Genomic DNA, 21,085 nt, shown 5'->3' with positions numbered 1-21,085 from the left:
CACAGACATTTACTTTTGCTTGAGGTCTGTGAGGTTTAACAATCATCTGTAGAGCTTCATGAAATTTTGGATAAAAAGCAAAATAAAACTGACTTGCCACCTGTTATTTTTTAACTATGGGACAAAGCAGAGAGAAAATCTGCATATATTTTATTTGGTTTAAACAATCAGAGTCACCATGTGGGAGTATAGGCTGCAGAACTGTGCAAGGCCATTAGGTTACACTGCAAGTTGCATGATGTTAAGCAAGGAAAGGGAAAGGTGCAGTGCTTTAGCGTCCAGGCTGCAGATGTGTTACACCAGCTTTACTTTGAGAAAGGACGGACACAGTTAAACTACTGCTTTAGCTATGTTCATTTCTTCCTTGCTATATTGCTGCATGTTTTTTAAGAGGACAAACAGTAATGATATAGACAGAACAGTGGTCTCTGAAAGCTTAGAGAATCAGCAGTGACAAGCTGGTTTGCAATGCAATCCTTTGCTGATTGTTTTCAAGTATGTCAGGCTGTGAATACAAACAAATGATTTATCACATCATGATGTGAAACAATATGTATGACATGTATTGTGAAAACATATAATACAGGGCCTCCTCCTTCCTGATTGTGTTTGTTAGCTTTGTGCACACAAGCATCTTGCAAAGTCTAGTACTTTGCATCTTGTTCAGATATGGAATAGCTCCAACAGACTCATTTCTGCTCTCATCTGAATGCTTTAAGCATTAATGCATATCTCTGATGTGCTCTCAAAGCCCTGAGTTTTATTTGCTTGTTTATTGCTATCACTAGAAAAATCACTGCAACTTCAGCTCTGGCCTACAGATCTCTTTTACAGTATGTTGCTTCTTACAGTCTTGTTATGTAAATATTTCTTTGTGCCTGTTCAAATTTGATCTCCCTGGTAGAGAAGTATGCATCTCCTGGAGGCAGAAATCAGATATTATTTTTAATTTCAGTGCCATACTCTTTTTAATGCTTTTGAGTTTAAAAATAGAGTGCTAGAACTTTCCATAGCTCTCATCTTACCCACAGCAGTGAGACAGGAACCAGGTCCAGACTGTTACTTTGGAAAGTAGATGGTAGATGCTGTAAAGGCTTTCTTCTTTACTCACCTTTACAGCTTTTTTCTTGATCCCTCCTGCCACAAGCAGGGAGGAACCACAGGAGTGTGCACACACCTTGCATATCAGGGTGAACCACTTCGTGCTTATAGCCAGAGTGAGCATCATGTTCAAGGCTGGATTTCATTTTTTTAGTTAATGTAATCGGTGTTCTTTCTGTCTGAGGATAAAACTCACTCTAGGTGTCCATGGTGTGGGAATCCTTTGCCTCCTTAGGCCATGCAGCTCAAGGGTCACATCTCTCAACTCCTGCAACACTCTGCTGCGGGACCAGAACTGAGGGGGCTGCAAGGATGATAATCTACCCTGGTGATCTCTCCTGACCTGACAGCATGCTAATACAGCCAGAGCTGGTGCTCCAGTGTGAGTACAAGTCAGAAAGTGAAAACCAAGAAGGGCCAAGGTATGGCTTTAGGGGAAGGCACAGCCCCACAGACAACAGGGAGGGCATTGCCACCAATAGGACACCCAGGGTTCTCTATGGAGAGTGACACTAAGTGAAGGAGTATCATCTGCACTGCTACCAGCTCCAGGGCCAAAATCTGTCCTTATGGAGCCATGAGCTTCTGGCTGGGAACCATGGCTCAGATCAAGCACTTTTAGGGAAATACAGTCAGCATCAGCTGCAGAAACACAAAATTATTTGGTCAGGTACGGATCCTGGCACCTTGCTGTTGAAGGGAAACTTGTCATGGGCTTCAAAGGGAACAGTAAAAGGCCCCTCCTGTCTATCTGTTATTTTAGACAAGGATGATGAAAAACACTCAGAGCAGAAAGAAAATTAACACATTTGGACGATATCAGCAGAATCTGCAGATCTATGCATTGGCTCCCAGGCAGGTCGGCAGGCAGCCAGCAGGGGTTTTCTGCATGCCAAACATTCCCAAACATTGTGGAAAAATCTTCCCATCCTTTCTTTCCCAAAGCTGCTTGTTTTCCAAACAGTGATTGAGTGCTGGCAATGTGGTTCTGACTGCTTGGGTGTGGGCAGCCCTGTTTGTGCTGCTGCTCTGCAAGGTGAAAGGAAAGCTATTTTAATTCCAGAGAATAAAAATGGCAGAGCTTCAGATTTACCCTTCTCTCAGTCCAGAACTTCTATCACCAAAGAGTGTTAAACAGACTGCGGGTGTATATGTAATATTGCTGTGTCTTTCTGAAAGGTCCTAGATCATTTTTTTTTTCCTGTAAAATTGCTGGGGTTTTTATCTTTTCCAATTCACTCTAAAGTGTAGAGTTTGGGAAAGTTTTGAACACACCTGTCTGTGTCTTTGTACAAGCGCTGAGCTGTTCTGAGGTTCTTGTTCCATCATGTCACAGGCAGTACAGTCAGAGCATCTGCATTGTGCTTACACTTGCCAATGCCTGATAACAATAGTTGTGACTCCACATGTATTTAAGGTAGGGTGAAAAATGTCACAGCAAAGACAGGTCACATAACATCCTATAGTAGCTCCACAAAGCCATGTTCTCTCTTGTCCAATGACTGGAAGTGCCTCTAGTATTTACCAAAATTTTGGTTCCCCCATCACATGTCTGGTGCAAATTTGGTCATAAAACATCTCTGTTATTGGGGGGGACATGACACTGTCTGTGGGCTGTCTGAACAACCTGTCTGCCCACAACAACCTCCCTGTCGCTGCTGGATCCCCAGCACAGGGAACAGTGGGAGGCAAGTTTCAGAGCAGAGAAGGTGTTACGGCAGCTAGCCCCAGTTAGTGCCTCCTTCTTGAGAAGTATGTCTCATACATGCCTTTTTTAGAGACTCAAACTAGGCCCATAAGAAATAGGATGGAGGCAGACTAGCCATTTTATAGTGACACTCTGCCCTCACTGAAAAGCAAAGGTGCTTGCTCCATACAGGCTGGTGCAGGTACTTGAACTACCTGAGGTATTTGTGCAAGAATAGTATAATAAAATCAGAAAGCCTATTTTTATTGTACTAGTGAAAGAGCCTAGATATGACTGTGCTTTGGACCCAGTATGATATCCACTCTCACAAGGGAAAGACAGTAACCTTAAATACTAACAAATGGATAGGCTCTGTCCATACATTGATTTTTGAGGACTGGAGATTAAAACTCTGCTATAGGTTGACTGGTTTAACGTTTAGAGGCAGACAGAACACATAATATGTATTTAAGATATTAGTGAACTTTTAAAAAGGATTGGTTTGATGTTTGTTTGTTTGCTTTCTTGCTGTAGTGTTTTCACACTCCTAGAGGTTGTAATACAACTTCTGAAATCTGCACTTTGGCTCTGGAATTAGAAGAGAAAGATCATTTGGATGGATTAATTTGTTATTTCAAGTTAGATCAAAAGGCTCTGCTGATGTAAATTAAGCTGTGCTGACTTATACCAGAAGAATATTTGTCCCAACAATTTAATATAACATCACAGATGGCATATTATCTGTGATTTGACAGTAGGTTGCAATTCCATTACAGTGCAAATCACAGTTCGTTAAATAAGACATAAAACCTACATTTTTTCAGGTTCCAGAAAAATGAACAGATGAATTCAGAAAATAATGACTACAAAACCAAAGTGGTTATGTTCAACATTAATAATAATAAAAAAGATTTGTGCAGTCCCCTAAGCAGAGTTTCTGTATGTCTTTATGCTAGAGATTGACGGTGCAGATAAAACCTAATGTCACAGAGAGCAGGATTTCCTTGAGCGATACAAATGAGAAAGACATGTTATTAGAGCAGCACTGCATTCACTCAGAAGGTCAAGTTCAGTGTAATGTTTTTCATTAAACAAGATCAGAAGTTGTATTGTCCCAAGCCTGTACATTTCACGATGTCAAACTTCATTGGCATGCATTACCCTGTGTCTCCTTATAATGTACAGCCTGGCAAGAGTCCAAAGATCTTAGAAGTCTGAGGACTTTGTGGTAAAACTTCTGAGATGGTGTCAAACCAGGTTCTGAGCCCAGTGGGTACCTGGGTAGGCAGCAGTGCCAGAGAATAACATAACTGTGGTGGTGCAATTCTTACCCCTTCCCACCCCTCCTTGTTGGGCTGCTTGGTGCTACGTGTGATTCCACCCACCTCCCCCGAGCTATAGACCAATCTGTGGAGATAAGGACTGCTGCCTTAACGAGACTGGCTCCTGCCCCTCCCGATTGCTCAGAAAGGGTTAAAATGGCCCATCATCTCCTAAGGGCCTGGCACACACCTGTGCCTGGGATGCAGTCAAATGGGAACAATAACAGAGTTGCACATTCATCAAATTCTTGTGCAACTGCTGGAAGGCACCAGAAGGTATTTGACAAAAGTCAATTATCTTGGACCCTATAAATGGCGACCACCAGGGAGACCCTTTGAGCTCTCCTGGATCGCAGCGGGCCTGTGACCAGCATCTCCCCTGAGCTGGGACGCCTCTCAGGTACCAAACCCTTAAGGTGTCGTCTGCTGCCAGAGCTGACAGAAGGCCAGGGCGAAGTGAATCCACTCGAGTCTCAGTTATCGCCCGTTGAGGAATGCCAAGGCATTGCGAGTATTTACTCTAAACTCAAGAAGAGGGAGATTTTCCTTTGAGCTAGCTTCTCTTTCACCTGTTCTTTCTCTGCTTACTGGTGTATGGGTATGTACTTCATTCTACTGGATCCAGATACTTTCGTTTCTGTGTGTGTTTTTGTATGTTTTGTGTTCATTCTACTGGAGCCAAATACTTTTGTCTCTGTGTGTGTGTTTGTACGTTTTGTGTATGTGCATGTATATATGTATAAATTAAGGTACCGTTAAGTAAGTTAGTGTGAATCTTGTCATTTTAGAATCTGTGAATAACTCGCTTTCCTTTCTTTCAACATTTCTGAATTATTTTGTAATAATAATAAATTGCTGTTAGTTATTAATAAATCTAGATTTCTTACTAAATCATTAACGTGTCAATACTTTCATCCGCGACAATAACATAACTCCATGGAGGGACTCCTAAAGGCAAGAACAAGAATTGTGAAAATGAAGGAAAGGAGCTCAGCAGCTGGCAAAACTCCAAGGCAACCACATCTCCCAGCAGGTCACAACACGAGATAAGCAGTGGTGGCAGAAATCCAGCCTCTTCACCTGGAAGAATCAGGCTACTGCCATGTCTGGCTACTGCTGTCTCTGTCCCAGGTCCCAGCAGTGTTTATAGTAACCGTAATTATTATCAGGGATGGCACCAGAAAGTTCCCCCTTCTCACCTGAATGTTAAAGAACACTTTGGTCAATGAATCTCTGCATAGAAATCCAAACACAAGCTGCATGGATGTAGAGGAAGATGAATGTTTTCCACCTCAGATCAAAATGAGATGGAAGGAAACATATGTTAGAAAATCAAGACTAGGTCAATTTTTTCCTTGCCAAAGAAACAGTATCAGTGATCAGAAGAAAAAAACCACCAAGTTATTTTGCTGAGAGCACCTCGGATCACGCATCTTTCACTGAAGCATGTTCATTTAAGTCAACGCTTTCTCTGTATTAACTGTTCTGTAACTGGGAGAGGAGAAATTTTTCATATTCTTTTTCTTTTTGTGCTTTCCTCTTCTTTTCTTTACTTCTCTATACGCTCTTCTCTTCAGTGTTGCTTGGCCTTACTTGAATCCTTTGAGAATCTTTAGGCCCATATTAAGACAGAGTCCTCCAAGCACAAAGACTGAGATCTCTTTTCAAGTCTGTAAGCATCAGTGCTTGCTGAGTGAAGCATGCCCTCATCTTTCAGCTCAGATCTCCTGTAATCACAAAATGTGACAGTCCTGAAACCATCTACCAAAAAAACCTGTGTGAACATTATAAAATTTGCAGCATGAGGGAATCTGTACCTGGGTATGTGTGTGCACATTTTATATCAATGGTGAATTACCAGTTTTGAAGCTGATTATTTTGCTGTTGACTGTTGAACCAGTTTTATTGTTTCTTATTGCTGTGAGGAAAGCACTGAAGCACAAGCTAAAATCATAGAGATCCCTAATTTACTCTCAAAGACGTTTTTAGATGCTACAGCTACACTGGCATTTTCTTATTTATTTCTCCTGTTTTTTTCCATTTCAGTATTTTTTTCTAATAAAAATCTCGAGAAATGTCTAAGGGAAACACTTCATCTTTTCTTCTTGATTATCAGACATTACCATCATCTTCCAGTGCTTATGCATAGCTGTAGGCTTTGCAAGTAAGAGGAAGGACGGTATGGATTACAATGAGTTCTGCGCTGGGACAAGTCTGAAAGTCAATCCTTTGGTAGATGAACTCTTTTTAAAGATCAGTTTTAAGGCAAACCTGAGATTAAAAAAAAAAAAACAAAAAACCAAAAACAACAACAGCCCAAAAAACAAACAAGACCTAATGAATTATTTTTCATTCATCCTGAGAGTGAGGTGAAGAGAAAAACTGGTGGCACCTATGAGGAACACAGTGGGTGGGTGAGTACATATTTTCCCTTCCTCCCTTCACCTTACAGACACACATCTCTTACTTTTGCATGGAATTTGCTCTATAAATATCTTCAGAGCAGCCAGGTAGAAAACCACAGGGGGAATCTTGCAACATTTTATCAAGAATAGCTGCACCTAGTTTTCTCTTTGCTTGCCTGGGAACAGTATCTAGAAAGACCTTCAGGAGGCAGTCTCCTCACGCACTCTCACAATCCAGATGTTCTCTGATACATGATTCATTATTCTCTTTCTGTAGTGTTTTGATGAGGTTTTTGTTTTGATTTTGCTAATACGAAACACTCCTAGTGATCGAATGCATAAAATGTTCTTAGTGCTTAGAAGAGAAAAGCAAGAGCCAGAATGTCCAGGTTCTGCTTCCCAGTCAGCCACTGACACAACTTGTATAATTCATGTCACTCCTAACATTTAATTTTCTTCCTTATAGCACAACATTGCTTACTTCCAGACTGATGTCATAATGCTTAATTTATTTGTGTCCATGAAGCCCTTGAAGATCATGAAATGAAGGACATGATGTAAGTGCAACATGTTATTGATATTCTTCTTACTATTAATTGTAAGTGAGGATGGAAGGAAAGCCAAATTAGTTTTCCCAAAACTACAACGTTAGGATTAAATTGTGTTGCTAAAAATAACCAAGAAATGTCTTTCCAAAACCATGATTTCAAGGTTAGCTCTCTTCCTTTAATATGAAGGAAAGATTTGATTTAGAAAATTAGGGCCTGACTCAGTCAGCCCTCCTGCATGTAGATAAATTCACTGTGACTGGGTAGTTAACTAGATGAGAAATAGGTTGCAGAATCAGACCCTTAATATTTTTATTTGTGATTGCCTGTGGTAGGGTTTCTATTTCAATCAGTTACATTAATTTAAATATCCTGGAGTATATTTTCTCTTTGAACCATATATACAATTAATGTTATGAAGCTTAAGATCTCACACCACAAAGCTACTACAGGCTTTTAGCTTTGCTTCTCATATTACATTTCAGTATGATTTCCACCTAAAGAGCAGTATGCTATATGTTTAATCTAAGTAGGCTGTTTGTACAAGAACATCTTATTGATTTTCATATATTTCACTGATTGCCAACCATTGTTGTTTTGGGAGTTTGATAAGGAGGTGCTGCTGAAGTTGTACATGCTTGATATTAAATAATATGATTGAGATGTTGAGAAAGGAAATTATCCTGTTTAGATTAAATAATATCTTCACTTTGATAAGTTACTTGGATTTGACAGATGTAGACTAAGAATTTTACTAAAGCTATTATGCTTTGGAGGAAGGGATGAAAAGATTTCTGATACCTACTATATGTGTTCTCAGGCTGACCTGATGCCTCTTAAACTATAAGTTCAGTGATTTCAATTAGAAAAAAATTATCTGGTGAATATAATGGGGACATGACCTTGAGCTAGATGGAATAGGTACAGAGGCTTAAACTGAGGTCTAAGCAGGGACCTTGCACTGAGATGGTATTTGGAATCAGATACTTTAGACTCTTTGTTTCTGACAATGTTGTAAAAGGACTTGCTACTTTATTTGGGAAAGACTTGGAGACAAGTGGCTCAGAAACAGATACACTATCATGTGAGGACCTTTTCTAGAGAAGTCATGTAAAGGTATTTTCCATCTGCATTCTCCTACAGATTAGCTTCAGTTGAAGGTAGGTGTTTTGCATGTCTTCTCTGTGTTCTTTTTATTTAGGGAGAATCTCATATCCAACTGTAACTCTACAGTAAAACTTTCATCTAATGTTTTTTACTATAGCTCTTCTATCGTGAGTTGCACAAGACTCAGTGTTATTGTTAGCCACAGCTTTTGAGATAATATTATGGTATGAATCTCAATGTTCTTTTCTTAAGTTACTATAAGAAGCAGAAAAAAGTTTGAAATGGAAACTGTAAATGCACGGACAATAGCTAACATAGAAATTGTCCATCTTCCTTTCCACAGGTCTTCTATAGACTTTCCCTCTCCCATTCAGTTTGACAAGATCAGCACCCACAGCTGGTCACTCAGGATGCTATCTTACAGTGCTCCCACACTGGATCTTCACACAAACCCTTTTCTGCTTGTCATCGTTTACCCCCGCCAGCAACTGAGCCCCACAGAGCCACTCACTCACTCCCCACTAGTGGGGTAGAGGAGAGAATTGAAAAGGCAAAAGTGAGAAAACTCATAGGTTGAGATAAAGACAGTTTAATGGGTAAAGCAAAAGCTGCACGTACAGCAAAGCAAAACAAAGAATGCATTCACCACTTCGCATGGGCAGGCAGGTGTTCAGTCATCTCCAGGAAAGCAGGGCTCTATCATGCGTAACAGTAACTTGGGAAGACAAACGTCAACGCTTCGAATGTCCCCATCTTCCTTCTTCTTCGCCCAGCTTTTATTGCTGAGCACAACATCATATGGTCTGGAATATCCCTTTGGTCAGTTGGGGTCAGCTGTCCCAGATGTGTCATGTCCCAACATGTTGTGTATCCCCAGCCTACTTGCTGGCAGGCCAGTGTGACAAGCAGAAAAAACCTTGATGTTCCCATACTTTCTTCCTCTAATTTTTCTGTACAAACAACAGATTGCACTGTATCTGACATGTCAGTTTGATCTACAAAGGGAAAAACAAACCAGTAATGCTGCATTTCTGTTCCTTCTGTCAAGCTTCCTATGCCTCTCTCTTCTGCCAGATGTTTTTTCTTGGACTTCTTCCTAAAGATTTCTTTCATTTTCTGGACAATTATTTAACTTGGCCTTCTATTGTCTGTCTGTGGTTTATCACTTCTACAGTGCTTTACAAACATCCTGCTAATTCTTCCATTCTCTTCTGAAGAAGAGAGATATTGTTCCCACTTTACATACAGGGAAAATGAAGGAGGGAGGTTGTGAAGTTCATAGAAAGAACTCTGACTGCAGTCAGACCACAAAACCACAGTATGGTCTCTTATTATTGCTGTAACCAGTACTCTGTGTCAGCTTCTCATTCCCAAATTTCCCCTCCTGAGTATCATGGATACGAAGACTTCAGTCCTATATATTGTGGTCATAAACAACTTGCTTTGAGCCTGGAGTGCAGTGACCTTCATAGGTCAGGAGGCACTCTGTGAACCTCCTACTGCCTGGCAATACAACTACAAAATCAACTACAAGTACTGCACCATGGGGAACCGAATAAACTCTATTGCTTCTCTCTGTCTTTTTGCTAGAGCAGTGCAGTCTTGGAGGCATGAAAGGGTTGGCCTTTTTTTTTCTATTTTTGCATTCTTTGACCAAATGGAAGCAGAGAGAATTTTCAGCAAATAACATGGGAGAGCAAAAGCTATTACTTCATCTTAAAATACTTGAATATAGAGCTAATTTCTGTAGAAGATAATTTAAAACACTAATACATATGGCTGTATGTGTTTGCTGATCAAATAATCTTTTTTTTGCCAAACTGTGTTCCAAAATTCTGTTGTGACTATTACAAAATTAACTTGCTCGCATTCCTCTAAACCAAAAATCAAACAAGAATCTCCTGTCCAAAAAAAATTTCTGTTATATGTTCATTTCAATTCAAACATAAAACCTATCAGTTTTTACGCATGTAGGGAGTTTTCTTTATATAAGTTATTCCCTTTATACCTTATATGTGTGATAGTTTTTTTGCATGCTTAACGAAAATCTGCATTGTATCATTGGTATCAGAAATGCTCTCACATCTTGGAACAGAAACAGTGATACTGCTATGACTTCACTGATTCATAACAACCGAGTAAAATGGCTAAGATTTAACTTACTTCTGTGTAATCCCTAAAGTAAATGACACAAACTGAAATTGGCTAAATAGGTTTGAGAAGAATTGGTTCTTGGACATTTCAGAAAAAGGAACTCAATTCTCTGATTAAATTGCTTGGTTTTGTTGATCCTTTACTAATAATGTATTCTAGACAGTCTTCTAATTTGTGGAAAAGTACACAATTCTTATTCCACTTGCAGTCATGTACATTCCATTCTTCTCTTTAAATTATGTATAGGAGAAGATAGTTGCCCTATTGAATTGTCTTTTTTTAGGAGGGGGGGGATGTTTTTTAAACCTTGTCCTGCAGGGTGGTGGAAAAGTTTACTTTGTCTCAAGAAATATTACAAACACCACTTTGGATAGCAGATGATTTCATTAGATGATCAGTAGCGAAGTGATACGTTATGGGAAAGAATTTTTTTGTCGCAGTTGCTCATTTCACTTTAATCTGCAGTATCTATTTCTGCATTATTAGAAGAGAACAAATGATATTTTTCATATGCCTGACATTATATGATTGAATCAATTCTGTAGTAAAATCATCATCATTACTGGTAGTCATTGAAAATTCCTTCTCAATAATAATGAAGAATGCATTTCATTCATCATTGTACATCTAACTACATACTGTTTGTCATTGATTCATCCAGTCTTTATTAACATCCATATCCCTAAAACACAGAACTTCTTTCCCTGTGTCTTCAAAGTTGAATCTATGAAACATACATGACTAAAAATAGCGTCAGATTAGACAACCTGAAATGAGGCCCGTGTTCTCTAGCACAGTTCTACAATACATTGATGTACAGAGGAACTCTGTGTGAGAGCTCAAATTACTGCTTTTGGCAGTAGAAGGGTACTGACAGAAAATCTTATGGCTTTCAGAGGTTTCCTGAGATTAGATAAATTGAAATAAGAAATTAATATATTTTCTAAATGAACGTGTCATTTCAAAGGTTCAACAAACTAGCAGAAAGACCTGAAATTCCACAGTAGTCCTTGACTTCTCAGCTGCAAATGCATCTAGTTTTCTATCTGTCTCAAAGTTATTACTGTACACATTGTTCCAGGGACCCTTATAGGTAGCACATTTCATATTAAAATTTTCTGTGGGAATAAGTTTCATTTACATTTGGCCCGGAGGATTTTCCCCTGTATATAATTCTTAGCGTACTGTTGGTGTGTGCTGAAAAAGTGACACTGTGATTGTCATCTTCCAATGATTTCTGCAGCAAGAGGGCTCTTGCAAATTCCCACCAATAATCTGACTGTATAACAATGTCTATACATTTACCTAATGAGTATTCAAATTAGTTCAGTCTTGTGGAGTCATTGCTCTGGGATCTGCTTGTATTCATGACACTACTGAAGCTCCTATTTAGCGATATTCTTAGGATGCTCAAAGACAGAATGATGCTTGCCTAAACTGCTAATGTCTTGAAATTGGTACTACCAATGGCACAGACAAAGCCTGTTTGGCTAGATTACTCACCAAGCTTATGTTATGGCTCAAAAATCTAAACCTCCATTCCCTCATAAAGATTGTGATCTTTCACTTTTTATTTTATTTAAATTTAGAGTAAAAATTCTCCCAATTACTTGCAAATGTGATTGATTGCACTTACTTCTTAAGGGCTGCACGGCTTGTCTATGTGGTATTGATGAATCAAAGTAAATTTTTGGCTGTTTGTTTGGGCTGTGTAAGGGGGCTTTGCATGTGGATCAGCTGCCTCTGGCTGGGGAGGTACCAGAATGGTCATGGTGCTGGACAGATGATGGCTTTATCAGTATCACGTGATGGTGAGACACATTGCCCAGAAGATGGTAGTAAAGGTGCCTATCTTCCCAGACCCTTCATGGTAATCCTCTCCTGAGCACATCTGAAAAGTGGCCATAAAAGTTCTTCCCAGATTTTATTTCCTTCTGTGTATTTCCCCAAAACCTGATGAACACATTGGGTTCTGAAGTAGGACCATCCGTAGATGAATAACTCGCTGTCCAGAGCACCTATGTTGAAGTATCTCCAAAGACCTGGACAAAGCTTTTAATTAAAGACCAACATACCTAATAAATACTTAAGGTATTTTTTATTTCTGAGTCCCTGGAAGGTAACTGGGGTGAGGTTTTTCTGTATTTGTACAAAGCCCCTCTCTCTGGCAATCAGTCTTCCTCTTCCCTGAGGGACTAGTTGTGATTATATTTATTATTTATAAAGTAGCTAAAGTATCTGAAGCATCTCTCAAACAAACAGAGACATAGTTCCTCACATCAGGAATTCACAATCTAAATAATGAAGCCTTGGGGCCAAATCCATTGCTGACACAGGCAGGCACAGTTCCACTGCGTTCAGCTGAGTTGCACTTGCATATTCTAGCACCAAATGCTTAATCTTGTGTTTGCAAAATCATATGTTGCTACTGAAATAATTTTGGTCTAGTAAGTTTGATTAAGTGATTTTACATCAAGAGGAAAAGATTGCTTTGCTCTGTATTTGAATGGGGTTTGATAATTAACATATGAAACAATTATTTGAAAAGCCAAACAATTACTTTTTTCATCAGGGGCACATAACTTAAAAAGCAAATTATTTACATTGTATTCTTTAAGGTGAAAAGCAAAGGTTGCAGATGTACAAGATAAATGAAGTTAAAACAGCATAGTCTACGGCTCCAAGAGCACACTCTGTGATGAGTTGAACCTTTCATTTCTCTTGAATGGCTCCAACCATTTTGACCTGTCTTTCAGCATATCCTTCTGCCATTAACCTGATAGAAGCAAAAAGACTTTCTGTCCCTTATATCCCGTTTGTTACTGTTACACCCTTAGTATTGCAAGTATAAGCACTAAACTTTGAAATGTGTTGACAGTTGTGGGAATTAATCTCTTCTCAGTTTACATACCACAGACAAATAATAGATTTTAGATATTTCTCACTTGTGGTGAAAATACATAACCATAACTTTCAGGACTGCTGCCTCCATGAGAGAAACAGTAGAATGAAGACCATATATTTTTCAGATCAAATCTTCACTCTTTGACAGTTTTGGACAGTTATGGTCCTCAGTTTATTTAGTGAGTATTGTCTTTTTCTTGATAGGAGAATATATTTTCTTTGTTTCTTTTTATCTGGTTTTGTACTGAATTTGTAAGCAGTGGTGTAAAAGGACATCTAAGCCAAACTCTGAGAAACTATCAAGTAAGTGTTAAAGGAGAGCTATCAACATCTACCTTATTTTAGTGTAGTGGCTTTGGCTGGCTGAAGAGGTATTCGGGAAATCAGACACGGTGAGGCGATCCAGGGTAAGATGGGGGAATGAGGACAGACCAAGTCTGGGACAGGGTGGGGGCCTGGTTCAGGCCCTGGTTCAGGGCCACGTCCAGGCACGGGCAGGGCAGCAGGGATGGAGCAACCCCTGAGGCCAAGTGCCTCAAGGTGAAGTAGTTTAGGAAATCCTGGAAGACATTATGGATGATATTTCACAGAGCAATTTCCCCATCTTTTCTTTTTTTCTTCTCTGTGAAGAATAAGAAGGCTCTAACATACAGCCCACCCTGTAGAAGACCCCACTGAGGATATGGCTGAATTGGTAGGAGGCACTGCCACAGTAAGTCAGTTCCGTGGGGAGCAGCTAGCTGTTGCTCTGAACAAAGGAAAGGAGACTTACATAAATCTAACTTTTTCATTTTTAGTGCACTTAGAATAACTCTCATAGAATAACAGTGGAATCAAAACCACATAGTTTTTTCCCTGGTAATCTGTGTCCAAATGATGGCGACTTTTACCTCTGAGTCCTGAACTACAAAGACAAATTCAATGCTTATATATACTGTGTATATTTTTGGCCACTTCTTATATTGCCAATAAACTCACCATATGGATATTGGGTCTTTTCTTCAACAGCCATACATTAAATCAAGAGTGACAAGCATAATCCCCAAATTATTTCAGATTCTTCTATCATTCCCATCCTCCACTAGTTTTATTAATTTCTTTACTGAGCATTGAAGTAGGACATTAATTATGTAATGCTGCAAAACTTGCTAAATGAAATTAAAAACACTAGTAACAAAGATTTTTCTGACTCTTTTTTAATTACAAAGAGTGTAAATTTATTGTCCCAAGATGTACCATGTATATTTATGTTCTGCCAGCTGCTTTTATTGGAGGCTTAAATGGACCACATAACTTCTGGACCTCTCTCCCAAGCTGTGCTGTGCTGTGGGGTATGCCTTCCCCCAGGCCCGATCACTAGAAAGGTACTCTACCTGTAGGGCTGGTTCCAGCATGGATCTCATGCTTTATCCATCAAGTATAATGAGATGCTGATGTCCTAAATGGACATTATTCAACACAAGTGAGATCAGCAAAACCTGGCTCTGAATCAACTCAGTCTTGTTAACAAGTATACTCATCAAGGACCTTTCTGTGTCTCTGGGGACAAAGTCTCCCTTGGTGCAACTCCATCCATTTAAATCAGTCCTGCACTCCCTCACGCCCAGTCTGAACTTGGCCTATGGTCAGGTTAGTGCTTTGCCATAAATCCATGACAACATTTCTACATCTGCAACTGTGTGCAGACTCTGTCCCACAGGTTGGTGAAATCATCACATTCCAAACAAGTTTTTAGATCATTTCTCTTCAAGGGTTTAACATACTTGGCATCTCAGCTACGATATTTTTTTTTTTTATTAATGATGAATTTGGAGATTAGTCAATGCCACTATTTGGCCAGCATGTTGTATTTAGACCAGAATCTGATCTACTGCATCACAAATTTTCCAGAGTAATGAGCTCAAAGAGGTTTGGAATTGAGCAAAAAATGTGTGTATGTAAGCATATTTATATATATTCTGATCAACAAGTGTTTAAATCATATTTTAATTCAGTTCTCCTGTTTGTATTCTTAATGTGACTGGTAGATACATTATGTTACTAGAATTTAATTTCAGGCTGTGCTTTGATCTATACATGACTTCTCCTGCAAATTAGATCAAAGCCTACAGGATCAGAAACAAATCTGAAAAAAATAGAAAAAGTGGACTGTTTTTGTTAAGATTTTTTCCATTATTATTTCTACAGTCAATTTATTTGATGAGGTAGGGAGAGGTGTTATGCATACACAAACAATATATACATCCAACTTACTCATAACTAATTGTGGGTAGAATCTGACTCACAAAGCTCAGGAAAACAGCGACATGTAAGGTCTCCTCTTACCTTATGGGTAACATGTTGTACTTTCTGTTAACTCCTAAAGAAAACAAATACCATTTTCCTGTAGAAATCTTGATGGACTGGAAAAACAATGGAGGGATGAACAGAAAAGAAAACAAATTCCACCAAGTGGATGTTGATTTTACCTCTCTCTGAACTGTGTCCAGGAATTACATAACTGAACCATGATGTTATAGCAAGTAGCTGGAACTTCTTGGGCCTAAATATAATCAAATTTGTGTCTATGCATTTTCTAACCTACAGACAAAAATTAAATTGAATGAGTAGACGTAAACTTTTGCAGAAACACATTTGTGTTTTTCTTTCTAGCAACACTTTCAATCCATGATCTGTTAACCCTCAGGACCTGTGGGCTATTTCTACAGTTTCCGAGAAAAGAAGTCAAGGATGGCAGCTCTGCAGTCAATAGGTTTATATTCACTCAAATCCTCTGGGAAATTTTTAGGGATCCTGAACCTGCACCCACTGGAACCATAATTTTCCACTTTATGCTACTTCAGAATGAAAGTATCTCATAAGAACCACCAGAAATAAACAGTGAAATCATTCAAAGGCTGAGTTTTTGAGCACTGGAGGTCCCTTTTTTAAGGGACAATGCTCGGATCAGCATGTTCACCCCTAGGGCAGGTTCGTACAGTGGTACAAAAATCCAAAGTCCCCTGTGCGCTGCCCCCCTTCTTGCAGGCAGCAGGATGCATACTCCTCCTGTACGTACTGCAGGGTCCTCTGCCAGTGGGCAGGGTGCAGCTCGGGGACTTTCGCAGGTCCCCTGTTCCTTTCTCAGGGCCCCATGTCCCTTTCGCAGTCAGCTCTGCTAGGGCTCTATCCCAAGACAGGCTTCCTCTGACCTCTCATGTCCTTCCTTTGCCAGCAGCACACTGAAGAGTAGAAGGTTTCAGCCTGTTGGATGTTGAACTGGGAGTTAATGCACTAAAATGATGGTAGGTAAATTGGGATTCAGTTCTCTCTCTGTGCAGCACAGGGACACCAGCTGTGAAGACCTCTCATACTGAGTGTGTCTGCAGCATATGATTTTTGTATTTCACTTCATCTTGGAGCTGTGTGGCCTGGCCAAATGTCAGAGCAGAGAGTACACAAACAAATGTACAGATAAATTTTTTTCTCTTGCACGTCAGAGCTATAACAGCTGTGTTCATGTTTGCTCAGCATGCCTGTGACTGTATTGCAGTGACTAGAAAGTTTGGAAGGGTTGGTTCTTTTTCTGTTTTTCTTTCCATTTTTTTTTTTTTTTTTAATAAAAAGGAAAGCATGGCTTTAACTTCCCCTAGGAACACAAGAGCCCTTCTACACTCCTGTTGACCATGCATCACTGCTAGATTTTTTTAAGCTTCTTGAAGCACATAATCAGATTTCTAAGAATAGAGCATTATTAAATCTTACACACTTTTCCAAAACACAGGGGGAGTTCTCAGTGTCAAGGAATGGGATCAGTGACTAGAAAATGTGACATTTTTAGAGTCATCATTTTTAATATGGAAAGAAAACATGCTGTTGTACACAGAAGGATCTATGTAATGCTTATGAACTGGTGCTGTAACTTCATGGATACTATTTTTCAATTATTTGGTTGTTATACTCTGTTGTTTTTTAATGTTGAAAGTGAAAGAGAAATCCACATTACTCACTTTCTGACACAGAGTAACAATAAGCTATATGCTCCTTCCCAAAAGTCTAATTTTTTAATGTTGCTTACTTTTAGTGTATTGGTACTAATACACTAAAGAGAGGCTCACAATCATCTGTTACCCAAGAAAACTGGTAGCACTGACAATTTCATGGTAAACCTCAGCTTCTGCAAAGGACAGTGCTGTGGATCACTTCAGCTCAGATTTCTGAGCTGTGTGGAAAGCCATCCCTGTGAAAGCAGGGTAAAATTGAATTGATTCAGGGGTGTATCCCCTCCCTTCTCATCACCTCTGCATCCTCTTCAGACACGAACAAGATTTTTGCGTGTTGAGCTCCTTCATGGGAACAGTGCAGCCAGCACTAATCTTCTGAGTGTTTTTTACCCACTGCCCATAGAGGAAAGATTTTAGAGTGCACACATTTTTATTTTTAAAATTGTGACCTAGACTGAACTCCAGCTGTCTTACATTACTGAAGAATTCTCATTAATACTCTTTCAGCCTATGTTTACTTAGTTGGTAATAACTTATTAATTTGAGTGCATGTTCAGATCAGATATTTGATCCTAGCTAAGAATTAAGTTCAGGAAGACCTAGGCAGGCAAGAATAATTAGCATGTGTGAATAATTAGCATGTGTTCCTAGAGTGCTTCTTTGAAATAGAAGTTCTGTTGTTCTAGTAATTTTAACATATTTTTAAAAATTATAGTCACTGTGAATCTCTAATTATGTGTTAGAAGCATTTGTCCAAGGCATTTTTATCCAAAACAGTTTAAAAAAAAATTAAATACTATTGAAAGAAAATTTTGTCAGCATTTAAAATAATATCACATTACACATATTATTGGCTACATGATAAGTGAATGACGTAGAAACAGTAGCATGAGCTTCTTGTATTCATTCCAGCGCCTGGAAGCACTGACTGGTTTTGTCCTCTGTATTTTACATAGCATTAGTACCATTGAAGAATGAGTGTTCATAATTTAATCTAATCTAATGGAAGTGAGATTAATCACATAGATCTTTAAAAAAATATTTAATTCACACAAATATATGTGAGACCATACACAGAGGAATATTTCTGACATAAGATCCATTAGATCAAATTATAGAGATTACTTTTTTAGCTCCTATTATTAGAAAATAGTAAATTCTGTGTGGGAAAAAAAATTTGAGTTTTCTTTAAAGACTGAAAACTAAAAAGTGTTTCAAAGAGATGAGAGAAAATTCAATTTTCTGTTAATATGTGTAGAGAAAAATTGCAATATTTTGGAGGAAGATGATCATCTCATGAAAAATAATGGTTGCAAAAATAACAAAAAAATTGACTAGAAAGTAGTGATGAATTTCTTTAAAGGATAGCTACAGTAATTGAGTTAAGAACGTGATTTACAAAGTGAAAGTATTGCTGATAGGTTGTGATATTCCAGAAAATGTGGCTAACAGAATGACCCTTAATAAACTATCGCACAGCACAATTTAGGGTGGTTTTGAGTTGTAGCAACTATTTTTGTGAAATTTTTTCTTTTTAGATTTTAGGCTTATATATTATCAAGAAGTTTATACTGAATTTCTGTGCAAGTGATCTGTGTTGCCAGTAAGACTCTACTGAAAAGCACTTTCAACCCTAAATTTCCAACAAATCACTTCATTTGTGAATCTTCTTTTAGACTATGAAGTCCCTTAACAAAATACACAGCCTGACTAATCCACTAAATACTAATCTGCAAGGGAAATGCTTCCTCCCGTTGCCCATGTTACAGGTTTTATCTGGTAATGTTAGTTAGTATCTCCATGCTCTCCACCTTCTGTGCTTCATACAGAGAGCTTGTCCAGAAGACTTACTAGTCTTGAGAAGACACTGTGCTTTTCTAGTCCCCTTTGGCAGAGTAAATTAAACCACACAAAGGCACCCTTGATGCAGCATAAATGTGACCACAAGAGGAGCCAGAGCACAGAAACTGTTCCACTACACCTATTCCGGGCTGTTTTCCCTAGCAAGGTGTCAGACTGAGCCTTGAAGTTGCACAAGCCAAGGCAGAGGATAACCAAGAGGAAATCAGCAGGGTTCGGCACAATGGGGCTTTGCTGAGCTGAAAGCATTCCCAAGGATGAGAGAAGTGGTGTGATCTGCGAGGTGAAGAGAGGGACTTAAAATCCCAGTCACCTGAGGACACTTTTGAGAGAGGTGTGGCCTTGAACCTGGTGGCTTGGTTATGTTCCAGTCTGCCTATTTTTGTGATGCATGGGGCTATGGCATTGTGTCATTCCTATTAGGATCGTTGTCTAATGTGTTGTGCTGATAAGGCCCCAAGACACAAGTGGTAGGGTGCTAGGTTGTGCATCTGCTTCTGTGACAAATTTGTGTAACCCTACAGCCCATGATGAACTTAACACGGTCACTACTGGAGTATTGGCAAGCAGCAGTGGAGCTGTTGGAGGACCCAGGGTTAACGGGAATATGAAGACAACTCAGTAGCAGTTTTCTCAGGGCTGCTTCAGAAGTTCATATCACTGTTTCTGTTCTTCAGATGGGGAAGAGCTTTCACAATTAAAGCACTTCATTTTGCCCTGCTAGTGTAGTCAGCCTAGCAGAGATTCCCTCATAACACTCAGATGATTTACAGCAGCAGCAGCCTTGACTAAACTGGACTAAATCCAGAAAACAACTCTTAAACCACTTTGTGTAATGGCAGCCAAATTCCACATAGCAGTTAGAAAATTCACACAACATAGTGATCATCCAAGTGCCTGAGTGTTCTGATACTGACAAATATATTCAGTTATTCCATTTTAATTTGCTGCAGACTCTTGGCAGAGCTTAAAATATATTCAATTCCAGACTCAGAGTCACTACAGCATGGGGTAGGCAGCAGATAAGGCTCCCTTCACAGGATACCTTTCAACACTATCTATATTATTCTTTGAGTTGTATTGCATTTAGGGTGAGAATAAATTTGGTAGGAGATGAATCCCCTCATGTTCTAGCTGGTCCTCAGAGATTAGAGGGGCTAGGAGCAGCTGGACTTATCTCTTAATAGGTATGACAAGTGGGGCCATAACTATAGGTCTGACCCAGATGCCCAAACAGCCCATATGCTGTAAGTCTGGTTGCATTCAAGAGAGGCAGTCAGATTCATGAATAGTACGGTTTATTTTTATGCAACATCTACAGATTCTTTAAGATTACCTACGATAAATGCACAAACTGCATGTTGGTTATATAGCACCACACAAAAGAAAGACAATTGCAATCACACACACTAAGTTCCCAGGTAATCACTCGGCGTAGCTGAGGAAATCTTACCAAATGGTGTCCCTTCGAGGGTGGGGGGCGGGGGGGGGGGATGCGAGAGCACAAACCCCTTGATCTGTCCCTCCAATTTGGTGTCGTATTATTGTCCCTTCAAGTTAGGTAAAAACTTGGGGTAGTATTTATCTTAGTTTGTATGTGTGAGTGGGTGGGACTGTAGTCAAGCCATTATCTTTTGAGTAACGACACAGCACATTCTTTGGTGCCAGGGGTACAGCTATTTTTTGTGGGAAAAAAGGGAGGATGAGAAACAATAGCTGCTCGATGCGAGGGTGCAGCTGGGTTTTTGTGAGAAAAAAGGGAGGATGAGGAACAAGGCCGGCAGGCTACTGCAAAAATCATCCATTGAGAGAAAAAAGTAGAGCAGGAGATAAATCTGTCCTTGAAATTAGTGGAATGGGACCACATGGCCTACACCTTGCTTCGAATTCCTCCTTGGCACCACGACAAACACAAATCACTGGACCTCCATCCCATCCTGTGCTTGTTCTGGGCACCCTGTGTTAAGGAAATTTGTGTTTTACAGATTTCTCAGTTTTGCTTTTCTCATGCTTC

The sequence above is a fragment of the Strix aluco genome, chromosome Z (genome assembly GCF_031877795.1).
Source record: "Strix aluco isolate bStrAlu1 chromosome Z, bStrAlu1.hap1, whole genome shotgun sequence".
Taxonomy (NCBI): domain Eukaryota; kingdom Metazoa; phylum Chordata; class Aves; order Strigiformes; family Strigidae; genus Strix; species Strix aluco.
The sequence above is the reverse complement of the archived record's forward strand: the minus strand, read 5'-3'. Positions refer to the sequence as shown.